At 35.0% G+C, this 16,682-nt stretch overlaps 2 pseudogenes across 1 annotated transcript; both read left to right on the top strand.

Annotated features, from left to right (window-relative positions):
- The first annotated feature begins 1,645 nt into the window (after positions 1-1,645).
- Positions 1,646-7,736, top strand: LOC149006081 (pentatricopeptide repeat-containing protein At1g43980, mitochondrial-like; annotated as a pseudogene). The gene is made up of 3 exons (XR_016175621.1): positions 1,646-1,847; positions 4,813-6,005; positions 6,118-7,736. The product of XR_016175621.1 is annotated as a pentatricopeptide repeat-containing protein At1g43980, mitochondrial-like (transcript).
- On the top strand, positions 6,281-6,961 carry LOC149006082 (pentatricopeptide repeat-containing protein At1g43980, mitochondrial pseudogene; annotated as a pseudogene).
- Positions 7,737-16,682: the final 8,946 nt, after the last annotated feature.

The raw sequence follows: 16,682 nt of genomic DNA, 5'->3' as shown, positions 1-16,682 counted from the left end.
TGAAATGGGCAAAACCCAAATCCAATTTGGTTTACCACCTTCACTAAACTTCATTTATTTTGAAAATATTTTAGGGCCTGTTTGGTTACTTGAGTCTGTAGATTTCAAAAATTTAGAGATTTCAAATCTACAGACTTCAAATCTCTAGAGTCATGGTTCATAAAATTAACTGTTTGGTTAGTTTGAATTTTTGGAATGAAATTTCTAGATTAATTCTAAAAAATTATTTATTGAATTATGGTTTAAATGTTTAACGCTTTAATAGTATGGATGAAATCTCTAGATTTCACCTCATACCCATAAATCTACAGATTCACGTTTTTAGTATAAAAATGTGAATCTCTAGATTTCATGAATCTAGGGATTCACACAACCAAACAGGTAAAAATCTCCCATTTGTGAATCCAGAGATTTGAAATCTCTGGATTCACGTAACCAAACAGGCCCTTAGGTGATATTCAATTTCTAATTTGAGTTGAATTCGATTTTCTTTCATCTTCGGTTTCTATTTGAGTTTTTTTTTTTGAAAATAAAATGGATTATAGTTATTTTTTTTCCCACAGTTAATTAAGGGTACTACTGTAACTTGACAAAAGGGTAAATAAGTAAAGAGATAAGTATAAATGTATTTTGGGATTTTTGAGAAAATATAAAGATGTCATATCATCAGTATACTAACGGAACTTAACGGTAGGGGGCAATAGTAATTATAGATAAAGTTGAAGGTTGGATTAGTAATTTTGAAAAATACAGGGGATACAGTAGTAATAAAATCAAAGTACAGGGGGCCAATAGTAATTATCCCTTATTTTTTTAATTCAAACATTCTAAACCAAAATTTTATTTTATTTTATTTGCATTGTAAAATAAATACGGATGAAGACTCAATGCATGATCATGTCTCTATCTCTCACAATATTCTGGTCGAAAAAACATTAATTGGGTACTTTCCTTACAATTCTCAGATTGCATCTAATATTTATAGGTTGATTTTTTTTTGAAATATCTAATGTCTTTAGATCTTGAAATTTTGATGTATCTAATAGGAGACCCGAGTCTAGATCCGTGGAAAATAATGTGCTTCCTTAATGATTTTTAACCACACAAATAGGGGGTGTGACCACCTCTAACTACTACAAATAATAAAATTGAAACTCTAGTGGGTCTCATATGGGATTCACCCTTGTTTATATGGTTGAAAACTTTCAGAGGAGTACATTGTTCTCTTCTAACGGGAAGGTGCTCTAAACGAAGGCTCACAAGTCACAAGTGGGTTTTGATTCGTTTTTCCTTTTTTATAAATGAGCTTTTATTCTAAGTCTTCTTGCACATTTTTGTGTATGGGTTTATTTCCTTGGGCTAATGCTTTTTAGATTCAATGGTCCAATTTAAGGGTGTCAATATGGTACTGAAACTGTTTAAGTAGCATACCGTACAGTACGATATGTACCGAAACCGTTTTCTGGAATTCGGTAAGATACGGTTTCGGTTTCAGACAATATACTGGCGGTACATACCTTATATGGTACCAAATTATCAAATACCGTTTTTTCGTACCGTTTTCATAACGTATGTACGGTTAGTTTTGTAACTTTAATTTAAACTTTAAACCAAACTTTAAACCCTAAAGCTCTAAGGTTAATAATCCTAAGTCCCTGACTCCCAATGTCCGTGACTTCGTTCCTCTCACGTCTCTGCGACTCTTGAGCTTTACCCTTCTTCCAGCTTCAAGCTTCAGCAGTTCGGTCTTCATTTCGAGACTTCGAGTTCAAGCTTCTCAGTTCGAGTTCTCTGTTCGTTCGTCTCTGGCTCTCTCCGACTGCGAGGATTTTCCTATGGAAGAATCGGTAGAGATCTGAATCGCAAGTTCTGGAGTTCTCTTTCCTTGTTACCTTATTTTTTTGTGTGAATTGTGTTACATCTCATCTCAATCACCTTTTGATTTATTTGTCTGTTCATTATTTCTCTGATGAACATACCAAAAAAACCTATTGTGGTTCCCCTAGTCCCACTCGAGAGTTCTGACTCTTAGTCTCTTAAGAATTGTTTTAATCTTTTGTCTAATTGAGTGAACTTTCTACCTATCCATAATCCATCCAACCGACTCAGAATGCTTCAAAAAACCCTGTTCGAGAGTTCTGACTCTTAGTCTCTTAAGAATTGTTTTAATGAAACTCACCTATGGGTGCATTGCTTTGCTAAATCAGAGTTTTTCTTTCCCTGTTTACTGGAAATCTAGTTCTAATTTGTAAGGATTGTGTAGATCAACGAGTGAGCGTCTGTGCTTTCTTACTCCCCCTTTCCACCCCCCCCCCCCAAATAAAAAAAAAGACACTTCTTTGCTGTGGTAAAAATTCATTCATATCTTGAGATATGCATGTCTGTCTAATCTGTTGTGTAAATACTGCAGAAGTGATTTTGAGCAGACATAAAATAGGAGAAATTTTAGGATTCCTCTGATTCATGCACAATGTTAGGAGCATATTTTTGAGTTATTTATCTGGGTATCTGGTAGACTTTTGAGGTTAAACTAAACTGTGGGCGATTAAATCCTATCATGGACTATTGACAACTTTTGACTGTTCAGAATAAATAACTGGAGCATTTCTTGGAAATTTATTATAAAACGGTTGTGGGTTGCACTTCAATGGGTAGTGGGGTGAGTATGGGAAACAAACCTAAGAGTGAACCAAAAGAACACAGTAGACTAATGAAAGTTGATTGTAATGTCTGATCCCAAATATCTGAGACCAACAGACCAGAACTCTTCCTACTTAGCCCTTTTTAATATCTGAAAGTTTCTTCGGCAGTAAAGGGGGGAGGAATACTTTATGGGTTCCTATCTAGATAGTCTGCCAGAAGTCATAGTTATAATACTATTTCATTCATGGTGCAGGTTTATCAATTTTCTAGTACTGATGAGTTCTGTCAAATGGCCAATCTTCCTCGATTTAGAACTTATTTGAAGGTCTTCGGTGTTTCCCTTGCAGCAATTGACATGGTTGATGCAAATCCCATATCTGGGAGATGCTTTTGAGGAAAAATCATCTCATGGCAGATTAAGAAAAGTTGAAAGACCAGTCAAATGTTCATTAGTAAATTGGAGTGCCCTTCTAAATTAGGATTCATTAGCAAAGCGATATCATTTTATACCAAATTCATACCGTACCGTTCCGTACCAATTTCATACTGAAACTGTACTGAACCATTCTCATACCGTACCGTATAAATTTGGTATGGTACGGTTTTGGTTTGAAATGCGGTACGGTACTGTACTGAATTACCGATACCATACCGTATTGACACCCTTAGGTCGATACCATACTAACCATAGGGATAAACGCTGTAATTAGCTGTAAGATTGCGAATGTAAAAATGGAAAACCGTCTCAATTTTTCGTAATGGTCATGAGTTAGGGTTTTAAAAGCTTAAGAATTCATAGAATAGTTGGGAAGAAGCTGTGGAAGTCTTGGCGGAAACCCTAATCATGTAAGTCCTTGACATATTGTCTTCGTCTTCTGAAAAACTTCGGATGTATGTGTTTTGAATTGTTATTGTTGTTCATAAGTGAATTTGTTCATCGACAATTTTGATCTGTTTATTGCGCTCTGGATTTTATTTGATCATTGTTGTATGACAGTTTGTAATTTGTTTAGTTCTTATGATATAGAGGCTGAATGCCATAGAATGTCTTCTCCAAATTTTTCTTAATTTGTGATTTTCGTAGTTTCGATGATGCAAATATATATGCATTTTCCGTCGTCAGGAGTTTCAATGTTATTGTCTTTATCTTTTGGTTGAGTGATGATTCATCTGGAAATTGTAAAGAACAGAGAGTAGTTGATTGGGTGGTTTCTCTCATGGACAATCCATGTTTATGATGTCTGTGAATAAGAATTTTGGTAAATACTTTAGTTTCTGAACTCTCTGTTATGTTCGTATTGAATATGTTTATGAATACAAAGTAACATTGTATATTTTCTTTAGGACTTATCAAAATTATGTTTGCTTTTTTGTTCTTCTGGTATCTGGTATAATATTTTTGTTCAGGTGAAAAAGATTCTGTCATTTCACATGGATACTCTAGGAAGTTGCATTACAGTGGTGACTTTAAATAATGATATATAACCCTCCCTTAAGCAATCTTTCAAATTAAAATAAGGCGCCATCAAAAGGTGTCATCTCTATATACATCTCTAGATTTATCATTCAAAGCTTACCCTTTTTTAATGGAAGATTTTGATGTTTTCATGGAGAGATCATATATAGTTTGTTGAAATTTCCCTTCATCCCCATGGAAAATGACTCTCCATGTTTAGTGATGGTTATAGGAACTGTTGGGAAGGCACTCTCAGCTACGGAAAGCTTGGGGAAAATGTAATTATGATCTTTGATTTTGATGGGTCTACTTTTCCTTCTCACATGTGCAATTTGGGGTAACTGATGGGAGATAATTTGGACTGTTGGATAGCAATTTTTTTCCGTAATAGAGGACAATAGTTTATGACAGGCCATGTGAAATAATCCCCCTTCATGCTGTTCCTATTCCCTAATTAGTGTTATCATTTTTTTTCGGGTGAGGATTTCCTTCAATGCCTTTGTGCAGTTTGGTGAGAAATTGTTTTTGGGTGGGGAACATACTTCAAACCATCAAATTAGGGGTTTTAAATGGAGTGTGGTAATTGGTTGTATACTGGGCCACGATGTTACTTTTTCCTATGGATTGAATTTTTTCCCCCCACCGTTTGTAGTACAGGATTTTTGATTTCATTTGATTTGACTTTTGTCTTTGTTTTTGTTTTTGTTTTGTAGAAGCCATGGGTGTTCCTCTACTCACGAAAAAGATAGTTAAAAAGCGTGTCAAGAAGTTCAAGAGGCCACAAAGTGATTGAAAGATCTTTATTAAGGTATATCTTAAGTTGGGACAGCATGCCCTTGGTTTTAATTTCATATTACGAGGAGTTTAAGTATTGCTCCATTACTTGTACACATCTCCTCCTGCAACTCACCCCCAGTTCCCTTGCATAGGGTGTTGTAGAAATAGGGAGCTTCCTTTGCATAGGGTATTGTAGAAATGGCTAGTCGGTAGATGATTGGTCATTTCAGAACCTTGAAAAACAAAATCCTTTCATCCTTGATTTTTTCAAAGAATGTATGTTTAAACATTTCTCAGAAAGGCTCCCACAACTCAAAAAACCTTACATACTTCTATTCCAACTTCATAGACCAGTATCTGTCACTGAGATCCCTGGTTCTCGGCAAAGCCATTCATGCCCAGTTGATTAGAATTGGCTTCAGTGGACACACTTTCATAGGTAACCGCTTACTGGATCTATATTCCAAGTTAGGCAATCTTAGTGATGCCATTCAAGTATTTGAGGACATACCCAACAAGAATTCTTTTACGTGGAACATTTTGCTGATGGTCTTCGTTAAATTTCAGAATCTGAATAATGCAGAAAACGTGTTCTATAATATGCCCGACAGAGATGTTGTCAGCTGGAATTCAATGATTTCGGGTTATGCTTCAGGGTCTTCTTGAAAGTGCACTAGGAATTTTCTCTAAAATGCAAAGAGTCGGAGTGGAACCAACTCCTTTCACATTCTCAATTGTGATGTCTTGTGTGTCATTTCCTCAGCAAGCTAAGGAAATCCACGGGCACATTATTCGAAGTGGCTTGTGTTCGACTAATATAGTGCTTGGTAATTCTTTGATCAAAGTGTATGAGAGGCTTAATCTAATTGAATACGCGATTGGTGTATTTCTTATGATGGAGGAATTAAATGTTATCACATGGAATTCTTTGATTTTGGGGTGTGACAGATGTGGCTATGGAGAGTTGGCATTTGATCAGTTCTGTTTGATGCTTTCAGGTTGGTTTTTGCCTGATCATTATACGATATCAATGGTGGTGTCCATTTGCTCTAACTTGGGTTTTTTGTTGAAGGGTACACAAGTTTTTGCATTGGGTATTAAGATGGGGTTTCTCTCTAATTCTATAGTTGTAAGTGCCATTATTGACTTGTTTTCTAAATGCAACATGCTGGATGATTCAATTCAGCTCTTTGAAGAGGTGCATAGATGGGATTCAGCTGTTTGCAATTCGATGATTTCAGGTTATGCAAGACATGGGCTTGTTGAGGAAGCACTTCAATTGTTTGTGCAGACCTTGAAAGAGGACGTCATGCCAACAGAGTTCACTCTCAGCACCTTCTAGACTCTGCTTCATTTCTTTTTCTAGCAGAACTAGGAACTCAAATTCATGCTTTGGTTCTTAAAATGAGGTTGGAATCTGACACAATTGTTGCTTGGTCACTTATGAACATGTATAACAAATCGGGATCTGTTGACTCTGGCATGAAAATATTTTTGAATATGGGCATCAGAGACTTGATGTCTTGGAATACAATGTTAATGGGTTTTGCTCAAAATGGATGTGGAGCTGAAGGTATAACTCTTTTTGAGGAATTATTGATGTGTGGCCTAACACCGGACCGAATAACTCTTGCTGGAATTCTATTGGCTTGCTGCAATGGAGGTTTTTGTAATGAAGGCATAAGATTTTTTTCATTCATGCAGGAAAAATATGGGGTTATTCCCCAGGTTGAGCATTATATGTGTGTGGTTGAGATCATGTGTCGGGCAGGTAAACTCATGGAATCAATGGAGATTATAGAAATGATGCCTCATGAGCCTATTGCCTCAGTGTGGGGATTTCTTCTTCGTGCTTGTGGGATTCATGGAGACATAAAACTCATGGAAAGAGTTGCAGGGAGGATGCTGGAATTAGAACTGCAGTCCTCTCTACCTTATTTAGTTTTGGCTCGGATCTACGAAATGAAGGGTAGATGGGAGAGTGTATCTCGAGTGAGGAAAGCCATGAAAGATAGAGGTTTGAAGAAGGCAACGGGGTGTAGTTGGATTGAAAATAGGAACCATGTCTTTGTTTGCAATGGATAGCAGATACTGCATTATGAAGATGAAAACATTCATGCAATATTAGCATTGTTGTTTCAGGATTTAAGCAACGAGGTTCATCACCAACATGATGAGGTGTTTTACGATGGAGAGGAAGCATAAAATAGAGAAGCCTCCAAGATGTTCATATTTATCAGTACACATCTTCTATTTACTTTCCAACACAAGCAGCTGGTAAGCCAAGGTGAAACCATGTGGATCATTTTGTTGTGGTAAATCCAAGCTTGTCAAGTTACTTTTGGCTCTGTACATTGTGCCACATGGAAGTTCTTGGTATTTTCATTAGCTGCATTTCAAAGGACCGCACGAGTTTTTGGCTCGTAAAAACCTAATTTACCTCGTTGATACTTGATATTCTTTTGGGACATAGAAACATGAATAAGTTGTGGACAGTGAATATGTACAACTTGTCTTTTATGTTTTTTTGGGGGCGATAGAAATACTTGTCTTCCCTTTTTTTTTGCAGGGACATAGTAACATGAATGAGTTTTGGATAGTGAATATGTACAACTTGTCTATTTTTTTTTTGGAGGGGTGCGGGGAGGGATAAAAAATACTAGTCTTCTTTTCTTCTTCTCGTGGTCACTAGCTTCTTGTAATATTGAAGAGATTTTTTTTGACATATAGAGTTGTCATAAAGTTCATGTTCAAAAGGTTAGATGGGTGTATCCAAACAATGATCTGAATCAATTTACTCCGATAAAATGACCTTTCCTGGTTCTCATATTCTTGATCTGAACAATCCAATGTCCAAAATTGATCCCTCTCTCTCTCTTTCTCCCCCCCCCCCCCCCCCCACCTGGGCACCTGCACCCACACCCACACCCCATGTCAGTTTTTGAATGCCATTGAGTTTCTCACAGGTATTTGTTGGCCTCTTAATTCATGATCTACAATGAATAGTATACAAAACTTGAAAAAGAGAAGTGTCTGCTCTGCTCTATCTCAAGTAGCACTGTATGTGTTTTTTTTATTTTTTTATTTTAATGTTTTCTGTTTACTTTCTTTTTTTTTCTTTTTTTGGTATACTGTTTTATGTTTACTTAAGCATATGGTGTGTTGATCAAATGTTTTAATTCAGGATGGTTGGGGAATGGAGAGGAAAAAAACCAGATGGGTGGGAGATGATATAGATATGATGGATTATATGACTTTTGATGTATATTGTTTTGTGTTTTCTTATTACACTCGGCTTTTAATAAGTTGCAAAGTTAAGATCTTGAATGTCATTAAGACGCTAGATGTCATGCCATCTTCTTCACTTCCTTTCTTTCCAATCTAGTATGAAAGTTGGTTTTGAACAATAAACTGCTCTTGATATGTTCAGTTTTTTTTTGGCTAATTTGTACCTCTGCAGGAAAATGAGTTCTAAAATCAAGTTCCAAATACACTTAATTTTTTCTGCTTTGAAAAATGAATTTTTGGGTCTGTGTGAGGCCAACATGTTATGGTGACAGGAGATTTTGGACAGTATCCGCTTGGGTGGTGTTGTCTCTGACAGGAATTTGTGGTGGTTGCGGATTCCAATTTGTAGATGAACCATTCATATTCGTTCGTAAAAAGTGAAACTTGACTATGCTCCTGGCTTGGCTGTATTGCTAATGCACTAATGCATTCAAGGCTTCCTTTACCCACCGCCACTGGTCATCGTCATTAGCACTACAAATTCATTGCAGGCAGCGTTTGATAACCAAGGACAAATAGATCATTTTCTCCAAGACAACTCCACCAAAGCCCTAACCTATTTATATTTTTTAAATACAAAACAAAACAAAGCAAAATCTGGTTGCAATTAGATATGCAATTAGATATTATAGTTTTGAGCTCGACAACAGTTTTTCTACTTGAGAGTAAAGCCATACATGATCTCACATAGATATGCAAGATGCATTAATATTTTAGTAGTTCATTAAAATTTATTCGGTAAACTTTGGTTACTTCAGAAAATGATGTGTCACGAACTCATGATTATAAGATAAGATTTATTACTTACTGGGTAACATAATTAATCCTACCCAATAAAAAAAGGGTAACAGAATTAAAAATGACATGTGTTCAGAGTTTTGTGTAATAATCCGATTGGTTTTTATTCATTTAAAACTTAAAAGAACAATTTTATAGAATAATTGGAAAATGATGTTTCACAATTATAAGATGAGGTTTATCATTTATTGGGTAACAAAATTAAAATGAGATGGAAGTCTGCATAGATGTGTTTGAACTTTTGTGTATTAAGCTGATTGGTTTATTCATTTAAAACTTAAAAAGAAGAATTTTAAAGAATAGTCATGATTGACTATAGTACATATAATGATGATGAGGCTGTTGAGATGGACAAAGAAGTGAAGAACTGGACTAAAGTGATAAAGTATGAAACATAATGGACTTGGTTTCATAATAGCTTCAATACATGATTGACATGGCAATGTTAATGGATGCTGTTGAATTATTGAATTGTGCATAAAATCCAAGTCGGCTGCCTTGCTGCGCAAGTTGGTTTGGATGATAGTTTCTATTTTCATAACTTTTCTATTTTGGATAGATTTTAGGAGTTTGAACATTAGTACGTTTTGTCTTAAAACTGTATTTTTATTCCCTTTTTTGAGGACAGTTGCTTGTCTTTGAAGTTGTATTTTTTCTGTCAGAAACAATATTAATTAATTTAGTAATATTTAATTCTCTAGGTATTTTACATCTGAGATTATCAAAAAGCAAGGCCCAAGAAAGGAAAATGAGGGGGGGGGGGGTTGGAGGAGAATTAACATAATAGAACATATCATGTGATTTAGCGGTTATTTTAGCAAGGACATCAACAACAAAATTAGCTTCACAAAGTATATGGCGAAACTAACAGTCAGAGAAGGTGCCAGCAAGACGAAAAATGTCTTGTACAAGAGGAGTGACCATTCAAGGAGGATGAGTTCGTGAAGTTAAAATGTCGCCAGAGCTTGATTGTTTGTTTCTACAATGATGTGAGAGATAAAGTTGTTGTGTGCATTGAAGAGCCGTGCGAATTGCAATGCTTCAGCTACCAGAAGAACCTGTGCGCGTTGACCTTGCCCAAAAGGAAAAAGAACATGATGGTCCTAATTTTAAGCTAAACCACCTATGCTAGAGAGGTAGCGATCAACATAAGAAGAGCCATCAACATTGATCTTCACCCGTCCTTGTTGAGGTGGTTCCTTGCGGATCAGACGTTGTGTTTTTGAAGGTGTTGATGTAAAGGGTGGAGGAGGAAACTCTCGAGCAATGATATGCGTATGTATTGAGTAGCATCCTGTAGTGAGCAATTCTGGAAGTATGGAGGCTCCAAGTGCCCAAAGAGAAATGATAATTTGATAAACTTGAACATTTTGTTGTGTGATGGAATAGAGATTGATTAACACTTGTCCTAACTGAAAGTGGATAGGTTGATTGGTATTCCACTTTGGCACAGCTGATCTCAAATGTAGGTCATGATAGGACAAAGTTTGAAAAGATGTTGCATTGATGAAGAAGTTGATGTGCAAAAAATAGACAATTATTTGGTATGTGACAACCGTGTTGAGTCAGACAATCAATAGTAGATCATACTAAGTCGTCTGGATGCTCGAACCCGAAGCCTCTCTGACTCGTTACCAACAAATGCTATGCTTATTGTTTGTACAGGTCATGGAAACACAGCAGTTGTCCAAAGGTATGTCATGAATGCCTTCTGCAACCATTTATGTTCTGATCATATGCTTTTCTAATTAACATTATTAATATCAACAAAGACATTTGCTATGAGTTATGATTTGATATTACAAATAACTGGAATTCTCGGACTGGGGAAAAGGACCAAAGTTCCTATATTTGCTATCTTTTCAATCTATCCATGACAAAAAATTAATTTCCTCTGTTTCCCTTTAAGGAATGCCAGTTATTTTGCCAGATTATACTCATGCGTAAAGTTAATGTAACTTAGCCGTATCTTATGTACTATTGGGAATTATCCTATTCTTTGGTTCTTGCTGCACTAGAAAAAAGGACATTTGCATACAGATGTTAACCTTATTGTGATTTGATGATGAGAGAGGCTTAGAAACAAACCTATGATCACATGTTCTGCGCTGTCAGATGTTTTAAAAAGTATTTGCTTGTTACAAGCTTAAAAGCAGATTGGTACTTTATTCTGGTTAATTGCTGTTCTGTCATCTTTTCATTTCATTTGTGAAGATGCGTTGGTGGGAGTAATGCTCCAGAAAGCCCATATAATTCCCTCATGATCATTCCCATCATGGAATCATAGTTTAGTTGACTCATAAATTTTGCGCTGCATTCAATTACATTGACCGAATGAATGTAAAGAATCTAATTAGTAGTGGAATATTTATCAATCTGAGCTCACATTTCGACAGGTCATCTTTATGGTCATGATCTTTTATTATGTATGTAGTTCTTTTCTATTCAACAGTCTTAAAGGGGTATCATCCATTTTATCTAAGGTGCTACTTTTTTGTCACCTAAGTAGTGAATTAAGAATTTGAAAAGGAATAGTAATTAATGTTATAGTTTCTTGGTCCAATTATGACTTCATCTGATCTAAACCTGGTACCCATTTTTTCTACTTGTCGAGTCTAACCGATTTTCTTATTTGTTTGTATTTGTGCATCGGGTTTAGGTTGAGGAAAATGATCACACAGGAGGAAGAGACCACACTGTGCCGTGAGAAACTTGTCAAGGCATTGGGAGAGCTCCAGGCCCAAGCTGAAGTAGGTTTATGTTTTGTTACTGTGAATTGCAGTGATCTGTTGGTTCGGTGAATGTTCTTTGCCATTGTGGCGTTCTCTATATTGTCTGTGTGTGAGGAAAATCAAGCAGATGCCACTACTTTTTTTGGCAATCTTATGTAGCATGGGTATCATTTCTGCTACTTTACTTTTCAATTTGTCCATCTCAGGCATATATAGAAATTCAACTCAGAAAACTGGTTACAGACCGATTCATATTGTCATTGTCATTCCTTACCTAAAGCAACAAGTAGAAGTCAATATTGAAATTTGGAAGTGTGTTTCTCTCACTATCATTTAAGATTTTCACTAAAAAGAAAAGTGACATCCAACATAAATCTGTGTATAAAATCAACCTTCTACACCAAGGGGGCTCGGTAAAAAAACAGCAACTCTTAGTAAGTGGTTTAAACTCTCTCATGGATGTTGAAAGTTTGAAACTTGAAACATTGTTATTATTATAAGAATTATTATTAAATGAAAATAAGTAAAAATAAAAAATAGCCTCTGTTCTCATGCATCTGATATTCTCGTTACTCATTGGATGTATATGTTCACCGTTGGAGTCACCCTTGGGTAAGCATCATCCAGCCTTCCGAGAAAGCTGAAAGGGCAGGGTGTTACTGAAACATCGGTTGCAGACCTGCGGTCACTCTCCCATCTTATTTTTCTTCTCTTGGTGCCAACATTGTAAAAAGTACGAGGAAACTACCACCTCTTCCTCGGTGGAAAGGCGGGTCTTAAAAGATAATATTTATATATCTGTCTTTCCTTGATTGAAAATCTTTTGAATGCTTCTATTTTATCTTCATTCAACCGTAGTCCTCAAGGTGTATTTTCACGATAAATCCTCCTCATTCTACATTGCATGATTTTGAGAAAACAATATAGGAGATGTACAGAGAGGACATTTCAAGGTATAGAGCACTATAGTCTCCCCACTATGAGCTCACACAACTTGTTCTCTTTGCATAAATACCTCACGTACTTCTTATCTCCTCTAATGTATAAACAGTTGAGCTCTTCAACTCAAAATCACACATATGTGACATCCTTAGGTCTTTGTAATGTTTAATTTTCACGCATTTTAATTAATAATACCCTCTCCCCGTCCTTTCTCTCTGACTAATGACAAAGCAATCCATCTTTTTGTGTATTGTTTTTTTTTTTTTAAATGTTTAGATGGTTGCTCTCTATTATCTTATATTTTAATGTGCCTTTAGCATAGTACTAGGTTGTCACACATGACACAACTAGTTAGAGGCACTTTAGCACATGTAAGTACATGCAAACTACCCAGTGACTTTAAAATGAGGAAATTAATGAATTGTTGAGTAAGCAACATATTGTACATCAATTTGGTATTGATAATTTGCCTTTTTATTTTTATTAAGAAAATAAAGATAAATTACTTATACAGAATTGTATAAGTTGGAGAGTTAGTTGAATCGATACGGGATTAGTCAAATTAACTATCAAACCTATTCCTTTGTCTCTACCCTTTTTTTATTTAATAATAATAATAATAATAATAATAATAATAATAATAATAATAATAATAATAATAATAATAATTTTATAGTTTTTAATTTTCTTTAATTGTTTTGATAGGTAGTAATTATTGTTATTATTTGTTTAAGCTTCTAATACACATCAAATTTTTTTTTTTTGGTAAATACACATCAATTTTACTAAGAGAATATATTGATCCTTGCCATCTAACATATTTTTCATATAAAGATCAATTAATTTGTCATTAGTAATGTTTTATAAGCATTCAATGAAACACAGGTCATTATTGTTGCATATTTTCTACCTAATTCAAGTGTATGATTTTTTTTTTTAACTAAGAGTTAAGTGCAATTCTTCATTGATCAATCATTCCTGATTTAACTATTAAGAAAACAAAAGGTAAATCATAAATTAATTACGAGTTGTGCACTTCAACCCTCTTGGGATTGAAGTTTTGCAAAACTTGTGTTGGTTTTTTTTTTTTTTAATTTATCTTAATTTAATGAAACCCGTGTCTTTATTGACTCTGAAGGTTAGGCTCCTACGACATGGACCTAGATTTTCAATAAGTCGATAGAAAATAATACCAAATTATATAGTTTATTTGCAATTGGTTGCATAAATTTTATCTTCAATTATACATTAATTAATTAACAATCATGCGTCTAGCCAATCTCAAATTAGTTTGCTTGATTGAGGAAGTCTTTTATTGTTTGTGTATTATAATTCCCAAATGAAATTAAATTTGATTCTTAAATCACAGCTCTGTCCTTATATGATAGTTTTTTATAGCCAATTGAGTCAGGAAAAAACTAACTTTGTTTTTTTATTAAAAAAAATGATAAGGGCTAGGATCCTAAGTTAAATACATGAAGTTGTATGAATGTATGTATTCACTCCTCATAACAATCCAAGTTACTTAAGGAGACGTATCTTGATATTATCTATAAACTAACCAAGCAAAGTTATCAAGATGTTCATGTTAGATTGAATTGGATGAAATACTTCACTTCTCTAAAACTTGCTTTGTGGTTGAGGATCTAAGGTTAAAAACCTATCTATCTCTCATTTGTTGTGAAAAAAAATTACTTAAATAATTGAGAGAGTTCAAATGTACTAATATTCTTATTTGGAGAGAATGCAAAAAAATACCATACTTATCTCAAAGATGCTAATATTGACCATGAATGTAAAATTCAAAAGCAATATTTATTAGTTGATCATTCCACTCACATCCATATTAAAAATATGATTATTAGAGTCTGAATCCCTTTGGGGCAAGGGTGAAATCCCATATTATATTTAAATTAGATGTAAAACGAAGATATGAAGCACATCTCTGGGATAACAGCTATAAAAGAGGACAAACCAGAAAAGGTCGTCAAGGTAGAGAATAAACCCAGCTATCGAATCTCCTTGATCTCTTCGTCTCTGCTTGTCTAAAACCGTGCGATTTTATCGTATCGTTGTTGTTTTTCCCTCACCCGAGCGGTGGAAAAACCCTCGAAAACTCAATCACTGATCACTGGGCATGAGGAACTCAATGGGTGGGTTGTGTTTTTTCTATTTTAGAGTTCTGATTGCATTTGTTGAAGGTTTCTAATCCTTTTTGCCAAAGCCCTAGACCCTTCTGTTTTAAAAAAAAAAAAACCCATCCAGGGTTCTAGGGTTTGAATAGAAGTATTGATTTTTTATCTTATTTTGCCTATTCCGGCCGTCCTGTAAATGTAAAATGGTTAGGTCCGTACTTAGAGCTTTAGTTTCATATCATATTATTATTTTTTGGGAGATGAGAGATTATTAGTTTAATAATTTGAATTAAACATATACGTAAAATGAAATTAAAATTTTCCAAATTTTTTTAATTGATATGAGGAAGATAATAAATAATCCGGTCAGTATCTTTGACCAATGAATGAGAGAAACCATGAAACTCATGCAATCACGAAACTATAATTAGGTTTGTTAATATGAAGAAATTAATAAGTTTTGTTAATTAGGATGCTGTTTGGCGCCTCGTGATTGGGAGAGCTTTGTTAATAGTGATTTTGCGTTAAAGAAAGCTTGAACGGTGAACATGAAGACTGGCTATTTAATTTACACGTTGGATTAAAATAAATAGTAATAACAAATAATAAAAATCAATATTTAAATCGATGTTGATCGGATTCTTCACTTCGACCGGGTCCAACGAATTCGAATTGATTTATGCCGATTTTAGGGTAAGTTTAAATTCAATTCTGAGAGCGGTTCCTCGAAATTGCTGTGCAGCCTGTGGTCTAAATCGAAAGTTGTCATTTAGCACAAAAATTTGTAGTTGAGATTTCATCTCGATTATAAGTTTCAATCTAGATAGTAGGTTGTACAGTGCGTACAAGTAGAGCTCGTGAATCCTCTAGGGAAGATACTAATCGCAGCAATAATGGAATTTCCACAATGACTGCAAACCCCCTCGATATCATTTTCAGATCTAAATTTTTGTTGTGCCAAAGAAATTGATTTTGTTTAGAACTATTACTATTAGCCGAAATAATCAAATGATTTTGTTGATACATTCGATTAATGAAACGTTTCACAATTAGTAAACTGTCCCTTTTGAGCCGGTTGTGGGCGAGGAGGAATTTGAACCCCCGACACCGTGGTTCGTAGCCATGTGCTCTAATCCTCTTAGCTATAGGCCCCACCCCGTATCCACTGGATATGTTCCCGGGAGTACCCTAAAAAAGGAACCTTTCCTCAGCCATTTTGGGTTAAGAAGATGTGAACGCGCCGTTCTTACATAGAGAAAGGCGCGTTCTAAGGTATAATTACCAAATATTTCTACTTTATCTATTATTCCAATCAAATCAATTCTACTGTAAAAATTAGAAATCAACAAATTAAACAAAAGAAAAAGTAAGTGGATCTGAGCCATTGAATCATGCTTGTTTCCACTATTTTGATAATAAATATGAAAATTCGATCGAGATGTAGTAGGGGATCATTTAACAATTTTATTTGATTGAACTACGCAAGAATTTGTCGATATTTCCGATTGAATCCTCTTGTTCCTGAATCTTCCATAGGAAGAAATTGCTATCCCCTTTCTCCACAAAGAAAGGTTTATTATGGAGAATACACATTCCAGTTGATCGAGCCTAATTCTAATTGTTTTGTTCCGAAGCAAAGATATCCACGGGGGCCGATTCGTCCTATTTAGATATTCACAACGAAGAGGTACTGGATTCTCTTTCGGATAGGCTCTAAAAGGAGAATGAAGGCTGGAATGCCAACAGACGTTTATTATTGTATTGAATTCACCGACCCGCCATTTTGGGAACGTCCAGTGCCAAAGTCATTGAATGGATAAGTCGCCAATCCCTAAAACGAACTATGTAATGTGGAAATTTTTCAGTCTATATTGTCAGGTTCAGATTGTTTCATCTTTAAAAAAAATTTTA

Source organism: Hakea prostrata, chromosome 9 (assembly GCF_041222555.1).
Source record: "Hakea prostrata isolate BN-2017 chromosome 9, UWA_Hpros_2, whole genome shotgun sequence".
NCBI classification, from domain to species: Eukaryota; Viridiplantae; Streptophyta; class Magnoliopsida; order Proteales; family Proteaceae; genus Hakea; species Hakea prostrata.
This window is presented reverse-complemented; position numbering and strand designations above follow the sequence as displayed.